Raw genomic sequence first — 13,699 nt, 5'->3', positions numbered from 1 at the left:
AGGGGATAGAAAAGAAGAGAAAAGAAAACAGAGGGGGAAGTGCGGGGACAAGAGGGCGACAACACAGAGAGAGACAAGAACAACAACAACAATTGCAACAACAATAACAAAACAACAGAAACAAACAAGACTACATCAGCAAATGACTGCCATAAAGACCATCATGGAAATTACAAGATAATATCAACAGCCACAGTGATGATACTGAATTGAAACAGTCATACTTATTAGTGGTAATAGTAGTAATGAAAATATTTACCATAATCGGGATGACAATAACTGTAATGCACACAACTGTAATAACTACAATCTTATTGCCGACATCAGCATCACTGTAGTAAAACCAACAACATGACAGCATGGATAAATCAGTGAGTTGTGTGGGGAAGTACATATGTACTGTGAGTGTGTATATGTATGTGTGTACAGGTATCTCTGTAGCTATTTTATTACTGATGTTGATGTAGTGTTGCTTTACTACTGCCTTGTACCATTCTACTGCAATAAGCTCCATTTCAGGTTCTATCATCATCATCGCATTTCCTTTCTGACATCCTTCCCTGGTAGCAGGACAAGCACAACAACCTTGAGGACTTTTAAATGTTGACGTTTTACTGTGTTTTTTTTTGAAGAATCAAGAAAAAAAAACATTTTGTAGAATAGAGCCAAATATACACTCGCTGTCTTTGTGCACTGCTTGGCAGATTAATACGAATACTGGTACATGTCGTTGGCATTATTTGCAACAGTTACGTGAATGTGCATGCGAGAATATTGCATGTGCGTGGCATTTTCGCTCTGATTTCACTTGGCATACTGTATAGCTACAAATATGTTTTTTTGCCCCCCCCGAGCGCCCGTAGTAACCGGAACCGGATGTGATGTCACATGCAACCCAGCAATATGTTTGTTAAATTTTACTAAGGCCTTGTCATGAGTTTTTGTATTCGGGTCCCTCACACAAACCCCAGATGTAGTTGTATTGACCAGATATACTGTAGTGTCACCTTCTGACATGTTATAATGTTTGTGGTTGACACAAGTGTCCTAAAATGCATTGACGTAATAGAGGTGGGCTCACGGTGCAATGCAGTATGCGAACACAACTCGTGTCGCCAGTGTAGCCAGCTGGGCCAATTAGTGATAATCCCTCCTTAGAGAAACCAAACTGCTTTCATTATGACAGTGTGAAGCCATTCATTGCTCGCTTCATGAATTGCACATTCTGAGAGGTCACAAGTATTGCTTTTCTGTGCAGTGTGGTGACACTCTTCATGTGTCCGCCTAATAGCGTCTTAACACCAATGCAAGCAAAAGCGGCAGTTATGCAGATTTGAGTTTTGCTGACATGAACGGATGTGGTGACAGCTGACAGCTGCCATCATGGATGTCAGTGTCTTCTATCATCATGTCGTTATTATGAAAGCACACGGAGGCTTCATGCCTAAGAAACTCCGACAAGTGAAGCCATTTGCTTCTTTGTCTGTGAAGAGTTTTACTGTTGAGCCATGACGTGGACTAATGAATGAGCAAACTGGGATTCATACCATTTCGTATGTTGCACTTCTAATGTTAAAATAAGCTAATGCTAGACAAGGAAAGTCGTTACTTATGTACAAAAATGTTAAATTTGTCCACACGTCTGCTGCCTTTGAGAGGCAGCCCACCCACGAACAACCACTTGTCCTTGAGCCAAACACATTACTGCTTCCTGCTCACTCGTTTACCCAAAGTGACTCGAGGTAACAGCATCAGTTTAACGTCTAAATTGTAAACTTAAATGAGTGGCTGGCTTGTCCACACCACAGGGGGACTATGCTGTCACTGTAATAGTTTCACTCCCATAACAGCAGTATGGGAGATTGATATCTTCCAAAGTCCACCTTTATTATTCCTTCCACGTCATATCCTGTGCTCTGTTATTTATATCTTCATTTACATGCCTTTTGTGATTACAATAGAGGTTAACACAATGCTAACCTGTCTGTTAAACAGGGCAGTTAAACCTAAGCTTTGAGTTTTGGCTGCTTATTGCTTATACATACTCAGCATGTTCTATTTTGGCGTTGTTGGTTGTGGATGAAATGAACAGGACGTGTGAAATGGGCCAACGCTGTGGGTCAAGACAGTGCTTCCTTGAAGTCTCAAGGAAGGAGAAGGCACTTTAGCACAGGGGTTTTCAAAAGTTTGCCTCCCATTAGCCGCTGTATCATAATGGCACCGACGCCGATGTACACGGTCGTAATGGGACCAAAAAACTAGGTAGCTATCGGTGCTTCATTTCAGTCCTAAATTAATGCAGACTCAGCCACCTGCAGGCAATTTCTGCTCAAATTGTGTGGAACGTAGGCATTTTAACAGTGGACTCTATGCGCTAAAAGTGCTCATGGCGCCAAAAAAAAAACTTGAAAGTACTCACTTAATAAAACATTTTGTCATACTTCTGTCATAGATATATGAAAAATTAGTGAAATGAAGTGGTGATTTTGTCACTCCTCCAGTGAGTTTTGTGAGCCGCCGCTGTGTTGGCTGTGATGTCACAACAGCAACGCAATAATAACATTCACTGATATTGTGTTGTGCTAACTATGAAATAACAAACATTAAAAAATGTCCACCGGTATGTTTTTTTGACTGTCAGTAAGTGACACTGCCATCTTTATGCACGCTGCAAAATAAAAGACCGTTGAGCAGCGATCGCTGCTTATTAGCCCCGGAATGAACCCCCATACTATTATTCGAAGATTCCTAGAATAGATCTAGGCAAAAAATATGGATTTACTTACTGAAACTGACATATCGCAGTGATAGCCACAGCTATCAGCTGGCTCTACGCACACTGCACAGAGCATGAAAACCCACATTATATATGACTGAAAGCTGTAATCATTTCACACTCCTAATTTAAATGACTATTTCAACTTCTTTTGTTCAACTTGCATGTCACAAAATTCCATAAAGTCACGAAAATTTGTACCAGCACGGTTGCAAAACTGCAATACCCGTCCCTACCTTGGAACGGCCACCAGTCAATCACAGGGCACATAGAGACAATACAGACGACCATTCACATTCACTCCAACAGTCACTGAACAGCCAATCCATCCCGAGGTGGGAAGTCACCCATGTGTACCATTTCACTATCAGTGACATATCATTAACCTTCTGGAAGAAGTCCACTTGCCATCAACTGAGCCTTTCTGTATCACCATATTCTGGGTGAGTGAGAATATAAATATCAGGGTCTTTCAAAGATCTAATCTAATTTTCAACTGTGAAATGTACAATCCTTTCAGACAAATCAAGTCGTAGCCGTCTCGTCTCCACCTCGCTCTTTCAAGTCCACCAGGCCCGGCTTTTTACTGTCCTTGGCTCCTGGACAGGGACACTGCATCATCACCGTTGAGCCTTGCACAGGCAAACAAACAATGAATAGTAAATAATAAAAGAGCAGCCACATCACCACAACATAAAACATCCACAGAATACAGTCAAAGGAAGGCACTCAAAGTAAGCACTCCATTCAGCGGCCATTGCTGGGCCTTTTTTACCCTGCTGGTTTTTAGTGTTACCATAAAAGTGGATTTTACAAAAGTCTGCAACATAAGACCCTCACCTTTGCCTTTCTGCAAATATTTGAGCACGTTTTCTCTGAGCAATAGCAAAAGTTTTCCCTTAACAATTTTGTTGTTTTCATTTTGAGAGAGATGACATTATGGAGGCAATTCACGACTGCAGACTGCACCTTGGACTCTTGGTGAAAACATGAAATATGTTCCCTAAAAATGAACCCAAAGAAAAACATCCTGAAGGGAAATTTTGCTTGTTTGTCATGTCGAAGTGCTCAAACGCTTCAGTCGCCCACAGTAAGCTTGTTTATGTCGAGACAGCAGAAGTGATCTTGCTTTACTTATGTAGACACAAGATAGCTTGTTTTTCACGAGAGTACAGGTTTTTATTCTTACAAATCCATCTGGGCAAACTTCAAGCTAACACAATTGGACCGTTTAGCACGAATAGGCGAGGTGAGAGGATGGGGGTGGAAGATACAGGCCTTGTAAACCACGGCAACCCTTGAAGAGACGACTGCTGATGCTACCATAGGAGCAGCTTCATCTGACCAAAATGTTTCTTTATTAAAAGCAATCAAACTGAAAATATTTATATAAAGAAAGTAACTCCCCAATTTTAAAATGCTTATAACATATACTTTAGCATGAGGTAGAGCTGGGCGATATGGACCAAAACTCATATTCCGATATATTACGGTTGAATATCGATATACGATATATATCCCGATCATTTTTAAGCAAAGTGAGTATAGACAAAATCAAAGCTAAATTTGCGTGTCCAAAGTTGTTTTATAAAAATAAATACTTAACATGAGGATGTTTTTTGAATTTTTCATGCAAGATGCACATGAAAAAATCTTACCTAAAAATAGCCTCTAGAGTAAAGTAGGCCGTTCTCTTTTTGAAATAAGTACAGAAAACGTCAAATCTAATCTTTTTTTATAACAAATCCTCAGCTAATAACAAAAGAACAAAATATGAAGGGGTGCCCGGTTTAAGAGGACATTTTAAAATGTCAGCAACTCAAAAATACTTTAAATTGAACAGCAGTGTTTTTAGGTAAACATTTTTAGAAGACACAAGCATGTCGTCTGTGTAGGCTCTCAGTCGTACAGGAGTTGTCCATCGAGGAAAAGGCTTCTTGAGACGTCATCTGTACTTCTGTGAACCACAGAAGTACAGATGACGTCTTAAGAAGCCTTTTCCTCGATACACAAGCATGTCCTTATTTTGTGGCAGGAACACCAACCTGTCGGCTGCATCAGGCTTAGCGAGTGATTAAAAAGCAATGATAATTAAACGCGCCGTGCCGGGGTCTCAAATCATGGTCGGCTGTGTTAAGCACCGGCAATATTACCATTGCACCATGTTTTAGACAGCTCCAAACATCTACATTACAACAGCTGGAGCAATTCACAATCAATATTTATCTAATAACATGACAAACATATACAACTTTTTAAGTAAAATACATTTACTCACCAGAGATGTCAATTTCTACCTTGTCAGTCAGCCATTGTGGGCGTAACTTGTAGAACAGTTTCGCTCCGATCAGCCAATCGGAGGATAGTGCGGATGTGGGCTGGCTAGCTGGCCATGAGAAGCCAATCTAAAGTGTGATTACAAAAGTCAGACTAAAAACAAAAACAGCACCATTGCTAATAGCGTGTATGTGACATAGACCGGCACTCTGATTCTGAAGGCCCTGATCAGATTAGATCACCATGGCAACACATACAAGACGAAATCTGATTGGACAAAAAAATCTAACAGACAAAATACACTACTGGAAGCAGTGCAGCCAAGACACATGATACTAAATGGAAATAATTAACTGTTGGAATAAAAGAATACAATTTCATGGAGCTAATACTATAATTTACGTTGTAAATGTATATCAGTGCTTTTGGCCAGCAGAGAAGGCCTTGCTGGCCCTGACTGTGGCACACCACTGGAATCTGCAGTAGTGCAGTATTTAAAAACAGCTTTGTTATTTAGAGTTTCAAATGGTCCTGACAAAAATATCTGCTTCCTTTTCTACGGCTGTCCATTTAGGCCATTCAGTCCATTTAGGTATGGTGTGAATTGATTGCATCACTGATTTCCATGAAGATTTGTGAATAGGTGGCACAGGTGCATATTTTGGTGCACCCAGAACAAAAAATTTGGACATATGCATATTACCTCTGCTTCGCTGCCTAGCATACAATATCAAGCCAGACTTTAGCCGACTTTGTGTATCTGCTTGTTGCAAGGAATAATTTGTTTATATTATAGTTTGGTGAGGAACAGGCACCGGCAGTGTATATGATGCCTTTCATGCAGCTGGCGAGGGTTTGCATCCTGGCCAGTGGCCCGACACCCAGCCACTGGGGCTCTGCAGTGTTTGTCCCAAGCCCAGATAAATAGGAGGGTTGTGTCAGGAAGGGGCATCATGTGTAAAAACAAACAAATCATGTGGGTGAGTCGCTGTGGCAACCTCTGATGGGAGGAGAAAGACAAAGGCTACATTTCTGTGAGGAGCTTTGTAAAGGAGTAGATACATTCATATTTTTGCATTTTTACAATAACATTATATTGACGTTGGTTCTCGCTTCAAACTTGGTACATTCCCACATGCCTGCCAACAGGGAGGCTGCAGAGGACTTTGACATGCAACTAACCTGGACATGTTGGCATAATTAATGCAATCATTCCTCCGGACAGTTATTAAGTATGACCACAAGCAAAGTAGCAGATTATTTTGCTAAGTGAACTCATTTTCCCATGCAGTAATGTGAATACACTTATGAAACTTGTCTTTGCCAGCTAATCTTTGTGTTAATTTACAGACATTCTCTGTCTACCACTCTCTGAGTGCTACTTTGTTCATTCCTGCCAGCCGTACAGTGGCCTCGTGGTTAGCGTGTCAGCCTCAGGGACAGGAGATTCAGGATCTCAGCATGTTCTCCCCATGCAGGAACTCTAGTGATGTTCGGATCAATACCGAAATATAGATATTTCCAATACCAGCTCTTCATGCTCTAAAATTGATCAAAATATCAACTCAAAATATCCATACTTTTGATACTTCTGTCATTTGAGCTACAGTAGTTTTTGTCTGTTAAAAGGATTGTAAACGGAGCCATGTGTGAGTTTTGAATACAAGTTGTCATGCTTATAGTAGTTCTTACCAATTCATCATTTATTTGAATGATTTTGTTATTTTACTTTTTTTATTGTTGATTTTCACGGATTTGAGGACGGCATCATCTTCTACTCCATCGATCTTTCGCTGACCTGGACAGAGGCAGTGGTGCTGTGAGGATTACATTTTTGGACTTCTCCAGCACCTTTAACACCATCCAGCCTCCGCTCCTCAGGGACAAACTGACAGAAATGTGAATAGGATCACAACTGGTGGCCTGGATCAAAGACTACCTGACTGGCAGACCTCAGTACATGTGACCGGGGAACTGCAGGTCCGACACTGTGACCAGCAGCACAGGAGCATCACTGGGAACGGTGCTCTCTCCTGTTTTGTTTACACTGTACACGTCCGACTTTCAGTACAACTCAGAGCTTTGCCATGTACAGAAGTACGCGGACGACGCAGACGACACGGCCATCGTGGGATGTATCAGGAATGGACAGGAGGAGGAGTACAGAAAACTGATCCAGGACTTTGTCAACTAGTGCGACGCAAACCACCTGCACCTCAACACCACCAAGACCAGGGAAATGGTGGTGGACTTTAGGAGAAACAGGACACACCCAGAACCTGTTCTCATTAAAGGTGAGGGTGTGCAGGTGGTTCACACCTACAAATAAAAATGGGAGTGCATCTGGATGATAAACTGGACTGGACTCCCAACATGGATGCTCTGTGCAGGAAAGGACAGAGCTGCCTGTACTTCCTCAGAAGGCTGGCGTCCTTCAACGTATGCAAGAAGCTGCCACAGATCTTCTACCAGACTGTGGTAGCTAGTGTCCTCCTGTATGCAGTAGTGTGTTGGGGGAGCAGCCTCAAGAAGAAGGACACCACATGCCTGTGAGGAAAGCAGGCTCTGTCAACCGGAATCATCTAATGCACAGAAAAGGCATTTCAGTGGCAGATTACTATCACTGTCCGGATCAACTGAAAGATGCAGATCATTCCTCCCCCACGCCTTGTGACTTTTCAATACAACAGAGGTGGACACAAAGGTTTGCACACTCTTGTATAGTTCCTGGATTTGAATCTATCTGCTGTGTCAGGTCAGTAAAATGCCGTCCGAGCCGATGAATTCACAGATTGGTCAAACATTTCATAACAAATATGTGTCAACACTGAGCCGCTCTGCTGTGTTCTTTTTACACAGATGTCAATACGGTCCTGTTAGTGAGTCTATAGAGGCAAATTGGCATGACATACTTCCCACTGGCTAGCTTGTGACATCCTACATTCCGTGCCTGAGACGGCTGAGAAAAAGGGAGTTGTTGTAAGATTGATCGACAGTGATTTGTCAAAGTGAAAAGACAAGGGGGAAGGTCATGAATGAGACATTCATATTTAGCTGTGTAGTCCGACAGCAAAACCACTTGGGCCGTCCCTTTGACCGGTTTTTCTCTCATTGATGAGTGAAGACAGATTTAGTCGTCTTTTTCTTTTCTCCATCTTGCTTCCGTCAACAAAGCAGATCTGTGTTGACTTACCTGCCCCGTCAATACATATAATATTGATCAATATCTGTATAGCTATACTAAAGGTTTTGACTTGAAATAGTTGGTGCATAATCAGTCATGCCTCGTTTATTGTGGTTAACTGGTTCCAGACCCGACCGTGATAAGTGAATTTCCACAAAGTAGGTTTCCTTTTTTATAAATGGAATATTTCCAGTTACAGCATAGAGAACCTGTTTAGGACTTTCTGAATATGTTTTGTTTACACCACATTGCGCAGGCTACAGGATCACTGCAAGGGCCATAAGAGACAGGCGGCGCTAGCACAGCACACTACTGAGCTAACTAGTTCGCCTCTCCAATTTACTTATTCTAAAGTTAAGAAAGTGTTTCAAAGGGGTCGTAAAAAATGACAAAGTAAGAAGCCCAAAACTTACCACTTCCACACGGAATGGGAGGAGACCTTTTTTTCACTTTATCATGTCGGACCTGCAATGGCTGACTCCATGCAGTGTGAAGGTAATGTAATATAATGTCATGTCTCATCAATGCAACACTGCTGACTCCTAGTGACCGGAATACTACATATAACCCCGAAACAGCAATCATTTATTAATTCATTCATTTTTTTAAAAACACGGTAGAGTGAGGGAGCGATGTTCGAACAGCAAAGTAGCGAGGGACGACTGCATCTGGTTCTCCACTATTTTTTGGTGTCTTGACATTAATTCTTAACTCTTGAATAGTTGTGTTAATTTTTCTTAATGGTGTATTTTTAATTATTGTCCGGCTGTCATCAAATTTGGCAGGACGATTGTAACCCAAAACAAAAAGCCCAAGATAACCTTTGATTATAAGGTCTTGTGTTCTTCCCAAACACACAATAAATCCTCCTTGTAAAACATAACAGCTTCGACTTTTCTGTCTTGTTCCGACATTAAGCATGGCGTATGATACTTACCAATTCACACAGTAATTGCAATTATCCTTGGATGCTGCTCAACATGTATGTGTATGACATGTTCTCTGAACATAGGACTCAAAACTTAAAGTTGAGGTACACTCATGATGTGCTTATTTTTTTTGCAGTGTGCAATCACCGCCATGCCATAAAAAAAACAAGTAAAAAGACAACTTTACAACGTTAAGTTCATTAAAAAATAGTGGCAAATAAAACCTTGCACTCACAAAACATTCATGTCAGTGATAACAATCATGATGTTTGGACACCACATGCTTTTTGAATCCCATAACTACAAGTATAGCTTAGCATCTTGCAGCTGGTGTGTGTTAGAAGCAAAGCAGAAGGGATTCTAGGCGGATAATTGATTGACACACGTGATGAAATCAGTGAAGTGGCCAACTTTATTTGTTTGCAATTATTATACAGTATATTTTTTAAGGCTGTAAAACCCCTCACCATACACTTTATTGACTTTTAAAAGTACAAATTTTGTTAGAATTTTAATGCTCAATCTACTAGGTTGGACACAAGAAATTATTAAGTGACTCATGCGTACTCACACCTCTGACCGTGCCTCGTCCTGGCACCGTTCGGCTGTAGCGTTTTTTTGCCCTCTTCACGGAGGGCATCCACTGTCTAGAACTGATGCCCAGGCGGGCAATGTGAACTCCAGTGTTGTCCTGTTGAAAAACCCAGTCATTACCACACAGATGAGGACCGTGGGATGAGGGATGCCCCCTGCAACATCTCCACATAGCCATCTGTCGTTTGACGCCCCTGCACAACCTGAAGATGTTCTATTGAAGGAAAAAACACATGGCGCCCCCTCCACTGTGGTGTGTTTTTGTATCCTTGTTAAAACATATTGCTTCTGCTGTCGTCCTCCCCCTTGTCCTACTTCTTGAACCGAAGATCCATTTAGCCGGTTAGCTTCTTCTTCATCTTCAATTGTTTATTGGCGGTTAGCAAGCAGCTCACACAGTTAGCTAGTTTGCTAGTGACTATTGACCACAACAGGAAACGGCATGAAGGAGAACACATTGGGAGGATCTTCCTTAGCCAACAAGAATTGTTGTGGCGCTATATTTTGTCTACCGTGGGTTCCTAATACAGGCATGTAAACACTTACTGAGACAAGTGGAGCTGCACATGTCTTCAACATAAATATACAACACCCTTTATTGGCAGCAGTTGTAAATAAAATAACAGACACATACAACAGAGCACCGAAAAATCGCTCTGACACATCGCAAACACACAGAACACAATGCACATTCAAAAAAATATATGCAAAATTGCACTTTTAAAAAAAAAACGTGAAACAGCAAATCCGCAATGCAGTGAGAAAACACTATATACTGATTTGGTTGAAAAAGTGGGACAATAAGAACATTAATTCTTTCATGGTGTTTGGAAGCCAGGTTTCAGCATCAGCAAAATGTGAAAAAAAAATGTGAAAGAATAGAGAATTTACATCACCAAAGACAATTTGTACATGAAGCATAACTGTGAAAATGGGACACATAAATCACATTAGCTGTAACACTGAGTCTGCCATCGATTACCGACAGGAAAACAAATGGGGGCGTTAAGGCTTCCCATCTTAAACAATCCCATAAGGTTTCGACCCACCAATTGGGGAACATGAAGTAGATGGGATAAGGTGCTCCCATGGGACTATTAGATTGGACAAGGGGATGGACTGCTTTCTGCTCTCAGACATTCAGACTGTAAGAGGTGTGGGTCATTCCACCTCTTTAACGGTGATGTTTAACTGTAACGCCGTTTAGATGTGTATATTAATTAGTGTCATTGCACTGCATTGTATTATGCTGTTTGCATTTGACTGACGCTACTCCCAAAGGCAAAAAATAACCGGCATTTTATTTCTGCAATCACAGACAATCGGCATAAATATATTTTTCATATACTTGTAAAACTCAAAAGGATGTGACAAATCCCTACACAGAGAAAAACACAAAAGCTGCCACATTAAAAGTACAATTTCATATGACAGATGTTTCACTTTGTATTGTTCACAGGAAAACCAAACAAGACAGCCCTCATAATAATTGCTCATGAGTACAGATTGGTTTGATAAAAAAACAAGCACTGATGCAATGCGTTGTCATCCAAAGTCAATCATACATCTTATTCTGAAAGAGAGCTTTTGGCATGGGCGATGAAACGCATAGTTCCACTCGCTAGCAAACAATCGAAAATCAAATGAGCGAGGGGGGATCACTCCCTTATTAAATTGTAAACATGGAATATGTGACTATCGACGTGACCCCCCTGTATGTTGCTGTACAATAAATTCATATCTCCATGTGATTGTGTGCCTTGCTTATGATAAGGCTGCGAGCACAGAGAGCGTAGCTCTTTTGCTCTCTGTTATCTAACAGTTAGTTGAAGGGCAAGGCAGGATGAGTGTGTGTGTGTGTGTGTGTAGGTGCGTCGGTGTATGTGTGTGAGACTGGCTTTGACAGGAAGTGTAACAACCGTCAGTGAAAAGTCACTGGCCCAACCTTTTTGCACCTCCCATGCACCAAGTCATCTGACACCCTTAGATGACTGTTTTTGTTGATTGTTCTGACATTTCTCTGATCAGCCATCCACAGGTGATATTCGATCTGTCTCCTTGCATGCAAGGTTTTGTTGAATTGTATCTTCGTTATCCTGAAGGTGTTTTTTTTCACTTGAAACTCTATGAGAAAAACAAAAAAGGTTATGCTTATCTAAGGCAATACATTGTACAGTGGCTATTTAAAAACAAAATGTATTGCCATACATCACTGAAGAGCAGCAAACGCTTATGGAATACTGTTCTCCCTCACATAGTCAGGCCTATTAACAAACATGCTGTCACTCTGCAAATGTCAGAAAAATGAAAGGTCACATCCTATTATCTAACAACAAGCATGCAATCCTATCTGATAAGATGACGAGTAAATATTTCCATGTAATGAAATGTTGATATGGTGATACTCTTCATATGTTTCCTGTGAACAAATTGTCAAACACTGCTTCTTGCTGCATAATGGTATGCGAGACCTCCAAGAGGTTGTTGGGAGATAAGAGAAATCCTTTTACGTAAGAGATTTGACTCCACTTAGGGGCTGTTTAGGGGCTATTTCTGAACATCCCCTCATAAAGTAACTGAGCTTTCCAAAGGCACTTGTGCCGCTGATCACATTATTTTAAACAGTGTTTCGCACGTGCGACCTGCTGGAAAATCACATGCGTTACAGCAAGGTAAAACGGCATGTAACATTTGACAAAAGGCATTCCTTTTGGACACAATTTGCATGTTTTTCTTCTTTTACAGTACAGATTCGGGCACCTGTTAAGCACCATTTCAAAAGTATCAAATAACATTTTAGCCATAATAACAACAATAACCATTTTCCCTGCCGGGCTTGTAGCCACACACAAAATTAACCACTTCTTAGCAAATAACATTCAAACTTAGTACGTTAACAAAACATGATGAATGCATGAAATAATATAACTGAAATTATGTAAATACACTCCTGATCACATTTTAAGACCAGTTGAAAAATTGCATGAATTTACATTTTGCACTGTTGGCTCTGAAGGCAGTTCTAAGTAAACAGAAATAGGCTGTTGATCAGCTGATCAAAACTTTAAAAAAAAACCTTTTTAAATTTGAAATACAATTTTCAAAAAAGTACTCGGTAATGAGTTGCCGAGCCATTCTTGTTAATCGCCTCACAAGTTGGTTTGGGCATGCTTGACACCGGTGTTTCCAGGAGGCTTCACTACTGTCTGCCGTTTGACGCCCCTGCACCATCTGAAGCTCATTGTTCCATTGAAGGGAAAAACATCCCAGATCATGATGGCGCCCCCTCTATTGTTCTGTGTGGAAAACAGGTGGGATCTTCTTGTCATGCCAGCAACGTTGGAAGCCATCAGGACCATCAAGGTTACATTTTTTTCTCATTAAAGAATGTATGTTTGGTGCTCTCGTGCAAATTCCAAATGACATTTTGTTCTTAACACCCTCCTCTCACAGATACTGTCTGATGGCGATTGGGCTGCACTCTGCACCAGAAACAACCTTCATTCGGGCTGAGGATCCTCCCGTGTCTCGACAGACAGCCAATTGGATCCTCTGCCTCAGGGCCAGTGATTTTTTGGGGGGTCTACCACTTTACTTTTTTGTTCCATGACCCACAGGATATTTTAAGAAGTTTAAAATGACTGTCTTACTGCGTCCACATTCAGCAGCAACGGATGGCTGCAAGAGGCCTTGCTTATGCAGCTCAACAATCCAACCGCGTTCAAAGGGAGAAAGCTTTTTTGCCTTTGCCATCAAGACATCATGACAGTCTGAATACCTGACATAAAATGAAATTGAATCCACATTTTTGCCAAGATTTTGGCTTTTAAAGGCTGTGGTCTTCAACTTTTGATCAGCTGATGAACAGGCCATTTCACTTTAATGCTTGTTTGCAATAAATTGCGTACTCTTTTTTTGTTGTTTTTGTCTCACTCCCAT

The sequence above is a fragment of the Dunckerocampus dactyliophorus genome, chromosome 14 (assembly GCF_027744805.1).
Source record: "Dunckerocampus dactyliophorus isolate RoL2022-P2 chromosome 14, RoL_Ddac_1.1, whole genome shotgun sequence".
Classification (NCBI taxonomy): domain Eukaryota; kingdom Metazoa; phylum Chordata; class Actinopteri; order Syngnathiformes; family Syngnathidae; genus Dunckerocampus; species Dunckerocampus dactyliophorus.
This window is presented reverse-complemented; position numbering follows the sequence as displayed.